Consider the following 15,461-nt stretch of genomic DNA (forward strand, 5'->3'; position numbering starts at 1 on the left):
GCACTTCGCTTCGCTCCACAGGTAATATTACAATTCATTACAACGGTTTGATTTGTTTGATCTGAGCAATTTTTTCTTAGCTAGCTACATAGCCGTCTTTGTATCAAAGATAATTGTGTAGTTTAGAGTAATTATCGAGGTTAGCTAGCCAGCCAGCTGTTTTCGTCCTCCTAACTTAGTCAACACTGCTAGCTAGCCAACTTCTACCGACTAGCAGCACTGTAGAAACTATTACATTACAATGGAACGACTTGATTAGTGTAGTGATTAGTGTAGTGCTAGCTAGCTACATAGCTGTCTTTGCTGTCTTTGTATCTAAGATAATTGTGTAGTTTAGAGTAATTATCGAGGTTAGCTAGCCAGCCGCGCTGCGACGCGACGCCGTTGTCCAGACTCCAGACTTAGTCAACACACCTAGTCATCATCAAACCCACTGCTAGCTAGCCAACCTTTACTGACTAGCAGCACTCAGCACTGTAGAAACTATTACATTACAACGGAACGATTTGACTAGTGCAGTGTTAGTTGACTTTGTCATAGTTTGATAATTGTGTAGTTTGGAGTAATTATCGAGGTTAGCTAGCCAGCTATTTTCGTCCCCCGCGACGAAAATAGGTTACCTAGCCAGCTACACGTTCAAACAAAGTCAACAACGCAGCCACTGCTAGCTAGCCTACTTCACCAGCCAGCAGTACTGTATCATCTTTGTCATTTTAGTCAATAAAATTTTTGCAACGTAAGCTTAACTTTCTGAACATTCGAGAAGTGTAGTCCACTTGTCATTCCAATCTCCTTTGCATTAGCGTAGCCTCTTCTGTAGCCTGTCAACTATGTGTCTGTCTATCCCTGTTCTCTCCCCTCTGCACAGGCCACACAAACGCTTCACACCGCGTGACCACTGCCACTCTAACCTGGTGGTCCTAGCGAGCACGACCCACGTGGAGTTCCAGGTCTCCGGCAGCCTCTGGAACTGCCGGTCTGCGGCCAACAAGGCAGAGTTCATCTCAGCCAATGCTACCCTCCAGCACCTCGACTTCTTGGCACTGACGGAAACATGGATTACCACAGATAACACTGCAACTCCTACTGCTCTCTCCTCGTCTGCCCACGTGTTCTCGCATACCCCGAGAGCATCTGGCATCTGACCACATCCCCCGTGCATCCCGCAAAGGCGGAGGTGTTGCTAACATTTCCGATAGCAAATTTCAATTTACAAAAAAAACAAAAACGTTTTCGTCTTTTGAGCTTCTAGTCATGAAATCTATGCAGCCTACTCAATCACTTTTTATAGCTACTGTTTACAGGCCTCCTGGGCCATATACAGCGTACCTCACTGAGTTCCCTGAATTATTATCAGACATGGTAGTCATAGAAGATAATATTCACATTTTTTGTGACTTTAATATTCACATGGAAAAGTCCACAGACCCACTCCAAAAGGCTTTCGGAGCCATCATCGACTCAGTGGGTTTTGTCCAACATGTATCTGGACCTACTCACTGCCACAGTCATACTCTAGACCTAGTTTTGTCCCGTGGAATAAATGTAGTGGATTTGAATGTTTTTCCCCATAATCCTGGACTATCGGACCACCATTTTATTACGTTTGCAATCGCAACAAATAATCTGCTCAGACCCCAACCAAGGATCATCAAAAGTCGTGCTATAAATTCTCAGACAACCCAAAGATTCCTTGATGCCCTTCCAGACGCCCTCTGCCTACCCAAGGACATCAGAGGACAAAAATCAGTTAACCACCTAACTGAGGAACTCAATTTAACCTTGCGCAATACCCTAGATGCAGTTGCACCCCTAAAAACATTTGTCATAAGAAACTAGTACCCTGGTAAACAGAAAATACACGAGCTCTGATGCAAGCTTCCAGAAAATTGGAACAGAAATGGCGCCACACCAAACTGGAAGTCTTCCGACTAGCTTGGAAAGACAGTACCGTGCAGGATCGAACAGCCCTCACTGCTGCTCGATCATCCTCTCTTTCCAACTTAATTGAGGAAAATAAGAACAATCTCTCTATCCACCGGATGTGTACCAAACTCACTAAAAGTGGCAATAATAAAGCCTCTCTTGAAAAAGCCAAATCCTGACCCAGAAAATATAAAAAACTATCGGCCTATATCGAATCTTCCATTCCTCTCAAAAATGTAAGAAACAGCTGTTACGCAGCAACTCACTGCCTTCCTAAAGACAACCAATGTATACGAAACGCGTCAGTCTGCTTTTAGACACCATCATAGCACTGAGACTGCACTTGTGAAGGTGGTAAATTACCTTTTAATGGCAACAGACCGAGGCTCTGCATCTGTCCTCGTGCTCCTAGATCTTAGTGCTGCTTTTGATACCATCGATCACCACATTCTTTTGGAGAGATTGGAAACCCAAATTGGTCTACACGGACAAGTTCTGGCCTGGTTTAGATCTTATCTGTCGGAACAATATCAGTTTGTCTCTGTGAATGGTCTGTCCTCTGACAAATCAACTGTAAATTTCGGTGTTCCTCAAGATTCCGTTTTAGGACCACTATTGTTTTCACAATACATTTTACCTCTTGGGGATGTCATTTGAAAACATAATGTTAAATTTCACTGCTATGCGGATGACACACATCTGTACATTTCAATGAAACATGGTGAAGCCCCAAAATTGCACTGGCCAGAAGCCTGTGTCTCAGACATAAGGAAGTGGATGGCTGCAAACTTTCTACTTTTAAACTCAGACAAAACAGAGATGCTTGTTCTAGGTCCCAAGAAACAAAGAGATATTCTGTTGAATCTGACAATTAATCTTGATGGTTGTACAGTCGTCTCAAATAAAACTGTGAAGGACCTCGGTGTTACTCTGGACCCTGATCTCTCTTTTGAAGAACATATCAAGACTGTTTCACAGACAGCTTTTTTCCATCTACGTAACATTGCAAAAATCAGAAACTTTCTGTCCAAATATGATGCAGAAAGATGAATCCATTCTAGGTTGGACTACTGCAATGCTCTACTTTCCGGCTACCCGGAAAAAGCACTAAATAAACTTCAGTTAGTGCTAAATACGGCTGCAAGAATCCTGACTAGAACCCCAAAATTTGATCATATTACTCCAGTACTAGCCTCCCTACACTGGCTTGCTGTTAAGGCAAGGGCTGATTTCAAGGTTTTACTGCTAACCTACAAAGCATTACATGGGCTTGCTCCTACCCATGTTTCCGATTTGGTCCTGCCGTACATACCTACACGTACGCTACGGTCACAAGACGCAGGCCTCCTAATTGTCCCTAGAATTTCTAAGCAAACAGCTGGAGGCAGGGCTTTTTCCTATAGAGCTCCATTTAAATGGAATGGTCTGCCTACCCATGTGAGAGACGCAGACTCGGTCTCAACTTTTAAGTCTTTACTGAAGACTCATCTCTTCAGTAGGTCCTATGATTGAGTGTGGTCTGGCCCAGGAGTGTGAAGGTGAATGGAAAGGCTGTGGAGCAACGAACCGCCCTTGCTGTCTCTGCCTGGCCAGTTCCCCTCTCTCCACTGGGATTCTCTGCCTCTAACCCCATTACAGGGGTTGAGTCACTGGCTTACTGGTGTTCTTCCATGCCGTCCCTAGGAGGGGTGCGTCACTTGAGTGGGTTGAGTCACTGACGTGGTCTTCCTGTCTGGGTTGGCGCCCCCCCCCCCTTGGGTTGTGCCGTGGCGGAAATCTTTGTGGGCTATACTCGGCCTTGTCTCAGGTTGGTAAGTTGGTGGTTGAAGTTTTCCCTCTAGTGGTGTGGGGGCTGTGCTTTGGCAAAGTGGGTGGGGTTATATCCTGCCTGTTTGGCCCTGTCCGGGGGTATCATCGGATGGGGCCACAGTGTCTCCTGACCCCTCCTGTCTCAGCCTCCAGTATTTATGCTGCAGTAGTTTATGTGTCGGGGGGCTAGGGTCAGTCTGTTATATCTGGAATATTTCTGTCTTATCCGGTGTCCTGTGTGAATTTAAGTATGCTCTCTCTAATTTTCTCTTTCTTTCTTTCTTTCTCTCGGAGGACCTGAGCCCTAGGACCATGCCTCAGGACTACCTGGCATGATGACTCCTTGCTGTCCCGAGTCCACCTGGCCGTGCTGCTGCTCCAGTTTCAACTGTTCTGCCTGCGGCTATGGAACCCTGACATGTTCACAGGACGTGCTACCTGTCCCAGACCTGCTGTTCTCAACTCTCTAGAGACAGCAGGACCGGTAGAGATACTCTCAATGATCGGCTATGAAAAGCCAACTGACATTTACTCTTGAGGTGCTGACTTGTTGCACCCTCGACAACTACTGTGATTATTATTATTTGACCATGCTGGTCATTTATGAACATTTGAACATCTTGGCCATATTCTGTTATAATCTCCACCCGGCACAGCCAGAAGAGGACTGGCCACCCCTCATAGCCTGGTTCCTCTCTAGGTTTCTTCCTAGGTTTTGGCCTTTCTAGGGAGTTTTTAAATAGCCACCATGCTTCTACACCTGCATTACTTGCTGTTTGGGGTTTTAGGCTGGGTTTCTGTACAGCACTTTGAGATATCAGCTGATGTAAGAAAGGCTATATAAATACATTTGATTTGATTGTGATTCTTGGTCAAATTGCCCTTACACAGCGTGGAGGTGTGTTGGGTCATTGTCCAGTTGAAAAACAAATGATAGTCCCACTAAGCACAAACCAGATGGGATGGCGTATCGCTGCAGAATGCTGTGCTAGACATGCTGGTTAAGTTTGCCTTGAATTCTAAATAAAATCACTGACAGTGTCACCAGAAAAGCACCCCCACATCATTACACCTCCTCCATGCTTCACAGTGGGAGCCACACATGCAGAGATCATCCGTTCACCTACTCTGCATCTCACAAAGACACGGCGGTTAGAAACAAAAATCTCAAATTTGGACTCATCAGACCAAAGGACAGATTTCCACCAGTCTAATGTCCATTGCTCGTGTTTCTTGGACCAAGCAAGTCTCTTCTTATTATTGGTGTCCTTTAGTAGTGGTTTCTTTGCAGGAATTTGACCATGAAGGCCTGATTCACGCTGAATCCTCAGAACAGTTGATGTTGAGATGTGTCTGTTACTTGAATTGTGAAGCATTTATTTGAGCTGCAATTTCTGAGGCTGGCAACTCTAATGAACTTATCCTCTGCAGCAGAGGTAACTGGGTCTTCCTTTCCTGTGGCGGTCCTCATGAAAACCAGTTTAATCGTTGCGCTTGATGGTTTTTGCGACTGCACTTGAAGAAACTTTCAAAGTTCTTGAGATTTTTCCGGATTGACTGACCTTCATATCTTAAAGGAATGATGGACTGTTTTTTCTCTTTGCTTATTTGAGCTGTTCTTGCCATAATATGGACTTTTACCAAATAGGGCTATCTTCTGTATACCACCCCTACCTTGTCACAACACAACTGATTGGCTCAAACGCATTAATTAAGAAGGAAAGAAATTCCACAAATTAACTTTTAACAAGGCGCATTCCAGGTGACTACCTCATGAAGCTGGTTGAGAGAATGCCAAAAGTGTGTAAAGCTTTCATCAAGGCAAACTGTGGCTACTTTGAAGAATCTCAAATATAAAATATATTTGTTTAACACTTTTTAAGTTGCTACATGATTCCATATGTGTTATTTCATAGTTTTGATGTCTTCCCTATTATTCTACAATGTAGAAAATAGTAAAAAAGAAAAACACTGGAATGAGTAGGTGTGACCAAACCTTTTGACTGGTACTGTATATGTTCCATAACCAAAGATATTGTATTTTCAGCTGTTTGAAGCTGGTGTACAAAACAGAAAGTAAAAGACAAAAACAAAACTTAAAAACAGGAAGCATAGAAATAGCACACATAGAACAGCTCTACCACTTCTTAAGGCTTATTTTCAATGAGAATGACAGATCTATAACTCACATTCCTATGTGAACTTTGTTGGGTCGCCCAAAAAGTTTCATATAGCAGTTTTAAGATTCAATGATGTCTGCAGAAAGCATGGGGTGTCAGCTATGACATGACACCTTCAGTTTGAAAAAAATATTTTTGGGTTATTTAACAAGAGTAAGTGAAGTGGATTTACACCCGGTAACCAAATTGGGTCCCTGATCAAATAAATGTATAATTATTATGAATATGAATGTCATTCTCCTCATATTTCACAAGTCAGGACATCACAGTGCAGCACAGCAGAGAACAGAAGAGTACAGTACAGTACAATACTGCACTGCAGAGTAGGGTAGAGTTCACTACAATAAAGTAGAGTATAGTTCAATACAGTACAGTACAATATACTGTATTCTACTATACTATACTTTTCTTTACTGTATTGTGCTATCCAAACTTGTGAAACATACTTGTACGTCACTGATAGGTTCAGATTTGGTCCAGTCCGATCCGTCTGTGGACGTTAACATCAAGGCCAGGGTGGACTGACCAAATGTCAACTACTTTTCAATGACCATGGATGTCCGGTGTCGGTCGGTGCTCAGTGGATGAGGATGTTGCTTACAGTAAATTAAAGAGAGGGGGCAGGTGTCAGTAAGAGCTGAGAGAGGTGACATTAACTGGAAAGAGACAGAGAGAGACAGAGAGAGAGAGAGGGGTTGTCCAGACTTAGCTATCGAAGCGGTTAGCGTCACCCACAGTTGGCTGCGTGCGAACTACAATTCCACCGCTTCGAAACGTGAATAATCGTCGCTTGCCGAATGGTTTTCAAAACATATGCTGATATGCCCCTTATCTTTCATGTCAACAAGAAAGAATTCTTCAAATAAAAAAAGGCACACTTACGGTAGCAGCTTAGCACAGATCCATACAGCTATGGGTGCCTCCAGTTGACAAACTACACTTCCTCCCCAGTTACACAGGTGTAAATAGCACAGGTGGCAGCCTGTCCTCCATAAACCAGTGTTGTAACATGGCGATATGGCTGGGTGTGAACAATAACCCTATAAAAAGGTGTGTAGTAATTTAACCTTTAGTTTTTTTAATTATTATTATTTCTCACTGATAGGAAAGATACATACTTTACGTTTCCAAAACAGTACCGCATGTGATGAGTTTTAACGTTCAGAGTGTTGGGGATCTTAACAAAACTCGCCCAGCCAGAAGGTACTATTGTCAATAGGCGCTAAAGCAGTTAGCCTCTATGAATGTGTTAGTACAGACTCAGACTGTTTTAACACTCTTGGTTCGGCCACCAGATAACAGAAACAAAGAAAACATGTATGTGGACACCTGCTCGTCAAACATCTCATTCCAAAATCATGGGAATGTATATGGAGTTGGTCCCCCTTTCCTGCTACAACAGCCTCCACTCTTCTGGGAAGGCTTTCCACTAGATGTTGGAACATTGCTGCGGGGACCTGCTTCCATTCAGCCATAAGAGCATTAGTGAGGTCGGGCACTGATGTTGGGCGATGAGGCCTGGCTCGTAGTTGGCGTTCCAATTCATCTCAAAGGTGTTCAATGGGTTTGAGGTCAGGGCTCTGTGCAGGCCAGTCAAGATCTTCCACACCAATCTCAACAAACCATTTCTGTATGAACCTCGATTTGTGTACAGGGGCATTGTCATACTGAAACAGGAAAGGACTTTCCCCAAACTGTTGGAAGCACAGAATTGTCTACAATGTCAGTGTATGCTGTAGGGTTAAGATTTCCCTTCACTGGAACTAAGGGGCCTTCCCCGAACCATGAAAAACAGCCCCTGACCATTATTCCTCCTCCACCAAATTTGACAGTTGTCACTATGCATTCGGGCAGGTAGCACTCTCCTGGCATCTGCCAAACCAGCCCTCGGCGGTCCCGTTCTGTGAGCTTATGTGGCCTACCACTTCGCGGCTGAGCTATTGTTGCTCCTAGACGTTTCCACTTCACAGTAACAGCACTTACAGTTGTAGCATGGCAGAAACTTTGACGAAATGACTTGTTGGAAAGGTGGCATCCTATGATGGTAAAACGTTGAAAGTCACTGAGCTTTTCAGTAAGGCCATTCTGCTGCCATTGTTTGTCTATGTGCTCGATTTTATACACCTGCCAGCAATGGGTGTGGCTGAAATAGTCGACATTAATGGGTTTTGATATATTTCTGATACCTTTTGAGACTTTTTCTGATAGATGTTTTCTAAGACCCGTTTTCCATCTGTTTATCCAAAAATAAAAGCCTTTACTTATGCCTCATTTTTATAATGGAGCATTTTAGAAAAATGTATCTATGCCTTAATGTCCGAAAAATGTAGACTCTTAGCTTTCATTTGACACACAATTTGATGTGCTCCTATGTACTTCACATTGGTGTTCATGGGTCCTTTTCGATGGAAATCCCTGTATCCAAATGTCAGAATTGGCCATTTGGCACGCCACTTCTGATGGGTATGTCAAATGACCAAAACTGGGAACTGTAATGGGGAATATTTAAGATGAATCAAGTTAATATTCAGTTAAGAGTAATTAACACAGTGATTAGCATACTTATGTTTTCTCTATGTAATTCAGATGATTAAGTGTTCTATTTGTGACACTCATGTGTCACTGGTTGATGGTCACTAGACTCTGTTTATGTTTTATGTTAAACTCATCTGTAGATAGGGACTGACGCCAGACTGGAGGTCCAAGTACCAAGAACATTGATTGTTGTTGTATTCTGTGGAACACTTTGTGATTATGGAGCAGCTGACAAAGTTGTTTTGACTTCTTGGTTCTGTGTAATTAGAATATCAGGGCCTTTCTTGGCAAAGTTAGAGATTTTCTCTGTTTATGTGCTGGAAGGGTATCCCTGTTGCAACTTGTAATTAAACCAAAATGATTTATGATTGACTATATCCGCGACTACTCTTCTCTTTTGTTCAACTACAAATCCCCTTTACAAGAACTATAGGCACAGGACAGGAACCAGTGCATCATCTCTTTCCTCTGATAGGTCCACTTAATAAGAACCTGCTGTGCAAAGCAGGTACTGCTAAGGACTGCTGGGACAAGCAAAGCTTAAATTACATCCACACTATTCAACTACAGCAACTAAAGACCCATCACTTCACTTGAGGGCAAATAGGTGAAACTGTGCCATACAAAAACAAAAAATAGTGATGTGTATAGAGAGACGTAGCACATAACTATACTAACCAGTGAGTGAGAAAAGAACCACAAACAGTGAAGTTGTCTGATACTCTAGGCTAGAAGACGTCACTACTAGAACCGTACACTTAATATGAGAATCTAATGGATAAGAATTTTAGCAGCCTGACAGGCTGACCACACCGCTTGCGTCGCAAAATAAATTTAGAAATCTATGTTATTATTGTTGCGCGCCAATGAGCGTCTGCGTTGCCAAGGGCTAAAATAGAAGTCAGTTCTATTTGTGACGCAGCTCGCGCTGCAAGTCCTGCCTCTCCCATCTCCTCATTGGTTATACCCATTGTGGGTGACTGAAGATGAACGAGGTCAGTGGCGGTAATGCACCTCATTTATGAATGTTGCCAATCGCAATATAAAGTCAAGAGAAGAAAAACACTGGAAGGAGGAGAGATGACTAGAAACGATTCGGTTGACCTTTTTATGTGTGGAGTAATTGGCGGAGAAGAAGACCTTGTGCATTTCAGGTAAAATAACAACTCAATGTTTATATCCCAGAACAAATTAGCTAGCAACAGCAAGCTAGCTAAATAGGACAACTTAGTTAGCAAGTGCAAGCTAGCTAGCTAAATTGCCATAAAGGTTTAATGCTTTTCGACCTGTCCCCAAATTAATGAAATTAGTTCAGAGTTTGTTTTGATATTTTAATCTGCGTGTCGTGATCGCGTTTGCTGTGGGGGGACAAAATACATTTATGCACGATGGCGCAGGCGTGCAGCCGGTTTGGGTTCCGTGTGAGGATGAGATGGATGTGGTGGAAACACGGAGGTTTGAAAACGTCAAGACACACTACTTCTCACTTTGCCATGGTTCCCAGGGCGTTGTTTTGCCCCCCAGCCATGACAGACAGACAGGGAAGCTGAGGTGATAGAGGGAACCCAAAACACTGGCTGACTGGCAGCGCAGCTTAATTAAATCACTCATATCCCCTGTGGCCAGTATTCCCTGACATTCATCTCTCTAACTCCATTACAAGTCTCACATCACCAGAGTCCTCACTTGGGTAATATGGTACAGGAATCACTAAGTGTGTGGTGTTTAACTGTAACTCCATGTACAATATAGTCTCAGGTGTACTACACTCCCCTATGTATTTATTTGGACAGTGAAGCTAAAACTTTTAATTTAGCTCTATACACCAGAATTTTGGATATGAGATCAAATGTTTCATATGAAGCGACAGTACAAAATGTCACCTTTTATTTGAGGGTATTTTCATACATACAGTATATTCGGAAAGTATTCCGACCTCTTGACGTTTTCCACATTTTGTTAAGTTACAGCCTTACTCTAAAATGAATTAAATCGTTCCCCCCCTCAATCTACACACAATACCCCATAATGACAAAACAAAAACAGGTTTTGGAAATTAATAAAAAATATCACATTTACATAAATATTCAGACCCTTTACTCAGTACTTGTTGAAGCACCTTTGGCAGCGATTACATCCTCGACTCTTGGGTATGACGCTACAAGTCTGGCACACTGGTATTTGGGGAGTTTCTCCCATTCTTTTCTGCAGATCCTCTCAAGCTCTGTCAGGTTGGATGGGGCGCATCGCTGCACTGCTATTTTCAGGACTCTCCAGAAATGTTCGATCAGGTTCAAGTCCGGGCTCTGGCTGGGCCACTCAAGGACATTCAGAGACTTGTCCCGAAGCCACTCCTGCGTTGTCTTGGCTGTGTGCTTAGGGTCATTGTCCTGTTGAAAGGTGAACCTTCAACCCAGTCTGAGGTCCTGAGCAGGTAGTCATCATGGATCTCTGTACTTTGCTCCATTCATCTTTCCTTCAATCCTGACTAGTCTCCCAGTCCCTCCCGCTGAAAAACATACCTACAGCATGATGCTCACACTACCATGCTTCATCGTAAGGATGATGCCAGGTTTCCTCCAGACGTGACGCTTGGCATTCAGGCCAAAGAGTTCAATCTTGGTTTCATCAGACCAGAGAATCTTGTTTCCCATGTCTGAGAGTCCTTTAGGTGCCTTTTTGGCAAACTCCAAGCTAACTGTCATGTGCCTTTTACTGAGGAGTGGCTTCCGTCTGTCCACTCTACCATAAAAGCCTGATTGGTGGATTGCTGCAGAGATGGTTGTCCTTCTGGAAGGTTCTCCCATCTCCACAGAGGAACCCTTAAACTTTGTCAGAGTGACCATCGGGTTCTTGGTCACATCCCTGACCAAGGCTCTTCCCCACCGATTGCTCAGTTTGGCTGCCAGCTCTAGGAAGAGTCTTGGTGGTTCCAAACTTCTTCCATTTAAGAATGATGGAGGCCACTGTGTTCTTGGGGACCTTCAATGCTGCAGACATTTATTGGTACCCTTCCCCAGATCTGTGCCTTGACACAATCTTATTTCTGAGCTCTATGGACAAATCCATTGACCTCAAGGCTTGGTTTTTGCTCTGACATGCACTGTCAACTGTGGGACCATATATAAACAGGTGTGTGCCTTTCCAAATCATGTCCAATCAATTGAATTTACCACAGGTGGACTCCAATCAAATTGTAGAAACATCTCAAGGATGAACAATGGAAACAGAATTTCAAAAAATTATATCTGGTCAAACCAAGAACTTTAAAACAGTCTGAGTCTGGACTAACCCATTCATAGATGCTAACTGCTTTAGCGCATATTGAAAAAAGTATCTTATGGCTGGGGGAATTTTGTTAACAAATGTTTACTTTTATTGTAAGAAAGAATATAATATGTTTCTGAACACGTCGACAGGAATGTGGATGCTATATTGATTACGGATAATCCTAAATGAACCGTGAATAAAATTGAGGCACAAATATCATACCCCATTCAAAAGAAAATGCTAACCTCCCCTGTTATTGGTGAGATGTTAGCATGTGTTGGGGGTACGATCTTTGTGCCTCTGTAACTTTCTCACTCATCATTATTCATGGTTCCTTCATGATTATCTGTAATCATGGTATCGTCCACATTAATGTAGAATGGAGAAAGGACGTAGCACCCTGAGTAGAAATTTGAACATTCTCTTTGGCAGATGGATGTAAAGACGGGTTAGTTGACGACATCCCGCGTACAATATTGATGCGTATGCAACAGAGGCTAAAAGCCGTGAGTTGTTCTGATTGAAAGCCAACCCCGTCTGTCTTGCCCCAAAGTTGCGCGCACGTATCAGCTTTGTTGGAGAAAGGACGTTGGGATGTGAATGGCGTGGAGAGATGGCACTACATATCATTCTTCTGGCACCACATGACACCGTCAGCAGTCACCCGTTAAGCATCACTTTCTACTGTGATAATTAACTATGGTGGACTGCAGCTCCCTCCCAATAGAAGGCTAAGGCTATTATGATAACGTCAAAAGCAGGGTTCCCCATCTGGCAGCCCGTGGCTGGTTTTATTTGGCCCCCAAGTTTTCTGAGCAAAATGTTATTATTTTATTTTCATTGTTGGACATAAGACTGTAAAAGCAAGTGATTTTAATTTTGGTAATCTTGGTAATCTGCCCCAAGTATTCCGGCGCATAATAAGGAGATGCGTGATCCCAACCATCCACTCAAGAAAAAAAATATTGGCCTGCGGTGGAATTTAGTTGATGATCTCTGGTCTAAAGTATCATTTCGGTGTCTCTTTGGTGTGTCAAACTAAAGCCTCTTTAGACCATAATAAACGGACCAAAAGCCTGTAGTGGTCATGTAATGGGAGCACTGTTGTGAATGAAAACTGGAAAAAATTGTCACTGTTTATTTTGTGAACTCTATGCCCGCCTCTGATTATGTGGCATTGTGGAGGTCATTCAGGTAATAGTCCCTCCCACCAAATGAATTCAAACACCTGGGGTGTATTCACTAGGAACCAAACAGAACCAAGCAAAAGAAAACTGAATAAAACGAGGAGTGACCAACCTGAATTTGTCCAATAGAAACTCTAATTTCTGTTGCAAAATGCAACTGTTTAGACCACGACTGAATTCCAAACACTTAAGACATACCCTATCCCCTCAAATTAAGTGGACACTTCTGATGACGTTTCACGACGTCTGAAGAGTATACACTTGCAGGGCGAGGGATGAAGGAATGATTTTTAAAATGGCCCTTGCCTGGAAATTCATCACTTTTTTATTTTTCTTCCGGAAATTCATCACTCGTGCATCCCGCGATGATTGTGGGTGCTTAATATGCACTACGTCAATTATGATTACATGTCTACTTATATTAACTATATCATTATTAATATACACCCACTGTATGATAGCTAGCAAATTAATTAGATAACTAACGTTAGCCTGCATAGCTGGAGCTTCTGACGGAAGTTTTTATTTCTGCAATTTCCAAAAGCTAACCAAACATCATTAATTTACGAGACTTGTTTGTGCCGTCATGTGCATTAGTAGCACAATTTCTACCCTTTTTACATGTGTTTTTACTTACACTTGTATGTTGACTTATCCATGTTGAGGTTGTACGTTTCGGCTGACTTTTCTTAGTGGATGTACAATTATCGCAAATGTAATTATGGGGCGTTTCAGGCCCCGAAGTGAACATAATTGTACACTCGCAAAAACGGGGGCTTACGTTGCAAACTACCCTTGTTTGGACCGACGTCCAAGATGGTGACGGGGATTTCCCCCAAGGTCATAAGATGAGGGTGTGTATTTTATGAGTTTGAAATGCTGCATGTGTATGGGGGGGGGGGGGGGGGTTTGCTCTTCCCTTGTACATGATTGATGAATTAAGGTCAGTAATTAGTAAGGAACTCCCCTCACCTGGTGGTCATAATTGAAAAGAAAGGGGAAAAACGTCAGACACCAGGCCATCCAAGGAATAAGTTTGACACCCCTGGTTTGTACAAATGATTACACGCCTGAATCCAATGACCTACTACAGTACAACTACACCTGTGTGACCTTCACCTATCCCAGCCTGCTCTCATAGACCCTATCCAGGTGACTGCTGACAATGTCATGTGGTGCCAGAATAATGATATGTAGCCTCATTTCTCCACGCCACTGGTTGCCAACTACATCAGCGTGGATTTGCCAAGTCTTGTCTACTTAATTAAGCAACCATATAACTCAGTAGGCTACGAGCGAGATCGTGTTTTGTAACGTAGATGAACGGTTCTAGACGTGAGAGTGAAACGGGGCAGGCAGTTTTTAAATTGCTCTATCTCGAGGATCGTGACAAAATATTCAGCAACTGCATACATCAGCCTTCCTTCGATGTTGTGACATAGATATGGGCGGGCCATTGACATACAGTATGAAGTGCCTAACCTGTGACTCAAAAGTAAGTTATTCAACAGGAAATGAAATCCTACAGAGGCTACTGTCGCAGCAGAAAATGGTGTTAGAGGCAACAATGAAAGTGAATAGGCTAGTTGAGTTATAAAGTAGCAATACAGTTCATGTGCATTTACGTGTGCAGAATTTGACACTTGTCAAGTTAACCTCATCTTGTTACATTTGTTTCAATGTTTCAACGCGCGCAGAATCGTGGATAACATTGGACACTATTGTGCCGTTTAATTTAGGTTACTCAAAGATCTCACCTAGGCCTACATTAGAACTGGCTGGAAGATGAATATTATATCAAGAATACACCGCGAACTGATGGATTATCCACACCAATGGCCACATCTGCTGTTGGCATAGCAATATTAGAAAATGTCAAGATCTTTACTTACCGCTTGGGTTGAATACGTATCCGTTCGATATGCGTCAAATCCTCTGGACTTTTGGTGAAATACCGGTGTTATAAACTGCACGTTTTCGTTCTTTGCCTGGTTGCGTTCCTATTCCAACGAGTATTTCGATGTCACTCTCAGGGCGGAACTACACATTGCGTCCTAGACACCGAGGAGAAGCGAACGAAGCAGCCAGCCAATAGTCTACGAGGAGGCAGTACCAATTAATTTGAACGCCCCCAAGAGGTTTAACTGAGAAGATTCTGTCTAAACTGTAGTGTACACTATCAGTCCCATCATCACTGAATTGACCCATTTCTCGGAGATTATGCGCTTAGAATTCGGTTTCAATCCTCAACTGATTGTATAAGAATACAAACAGCCGGTGCTGCAACATGTTAAAAAAAAACTCGATTTAATCTAAACCTCGGACTTGTTTTGAAGTTGTAGGCTATTTCCAGACCAGCTGTAAAAATGTGGCGATCAGCAAGACTGCTTCCTTCAAATCCTCATAAAATGAGGGAGATAAATAAACATGCATTTAGGAAGGGATAGATAAAGTTATTTTATAGCCTACTAGGCAAGCAATGTTTTGTTTCTGGATTTTGCATCACAGCCTGAATTGTGTAGCAAAATGTGTGGCCAAAAAAGCACAATTGATT

The 15,461-nt window shown here is 42.8% G+C and overlaps 1 protein-coding gene across 2 annotated transcripts in view; it reads right to left on the bottom strand.

Moving 5' to 3' along the window:
* Positions 1–14,993, bottom strand: part of LOC106582898 (protein NDRG3) — a 66,599-nt gene extending 51,606 nt beyond the window's left edge. For both annotated transcript variants that reach the window (XM_014166490.3, XM_014166489.3), the window contains exon 1: positions 14,800–14,993. The gene's annotated coding sequence lies outside the window, so the exon portion shown is untranslated. The remainder of the gene's footprint in view (positions 1–14,799) is intronic.
* Between the last annotated feature and the right edge of the window lie 468 nt (positions 14,994–15,461).

Source organism: Salmo salar, chromosome 22, assembly GCF_965601325.2.
Source record: "Salmo salar chromosome 22, fSalSal1, whole genome shotgun sequence".
Lineage (NCBI taxonomy): Eukaryota > Metazoa > Chordata > Actinopteri > Salmoniformes > Salmonidae > Salmo > Salmo salar.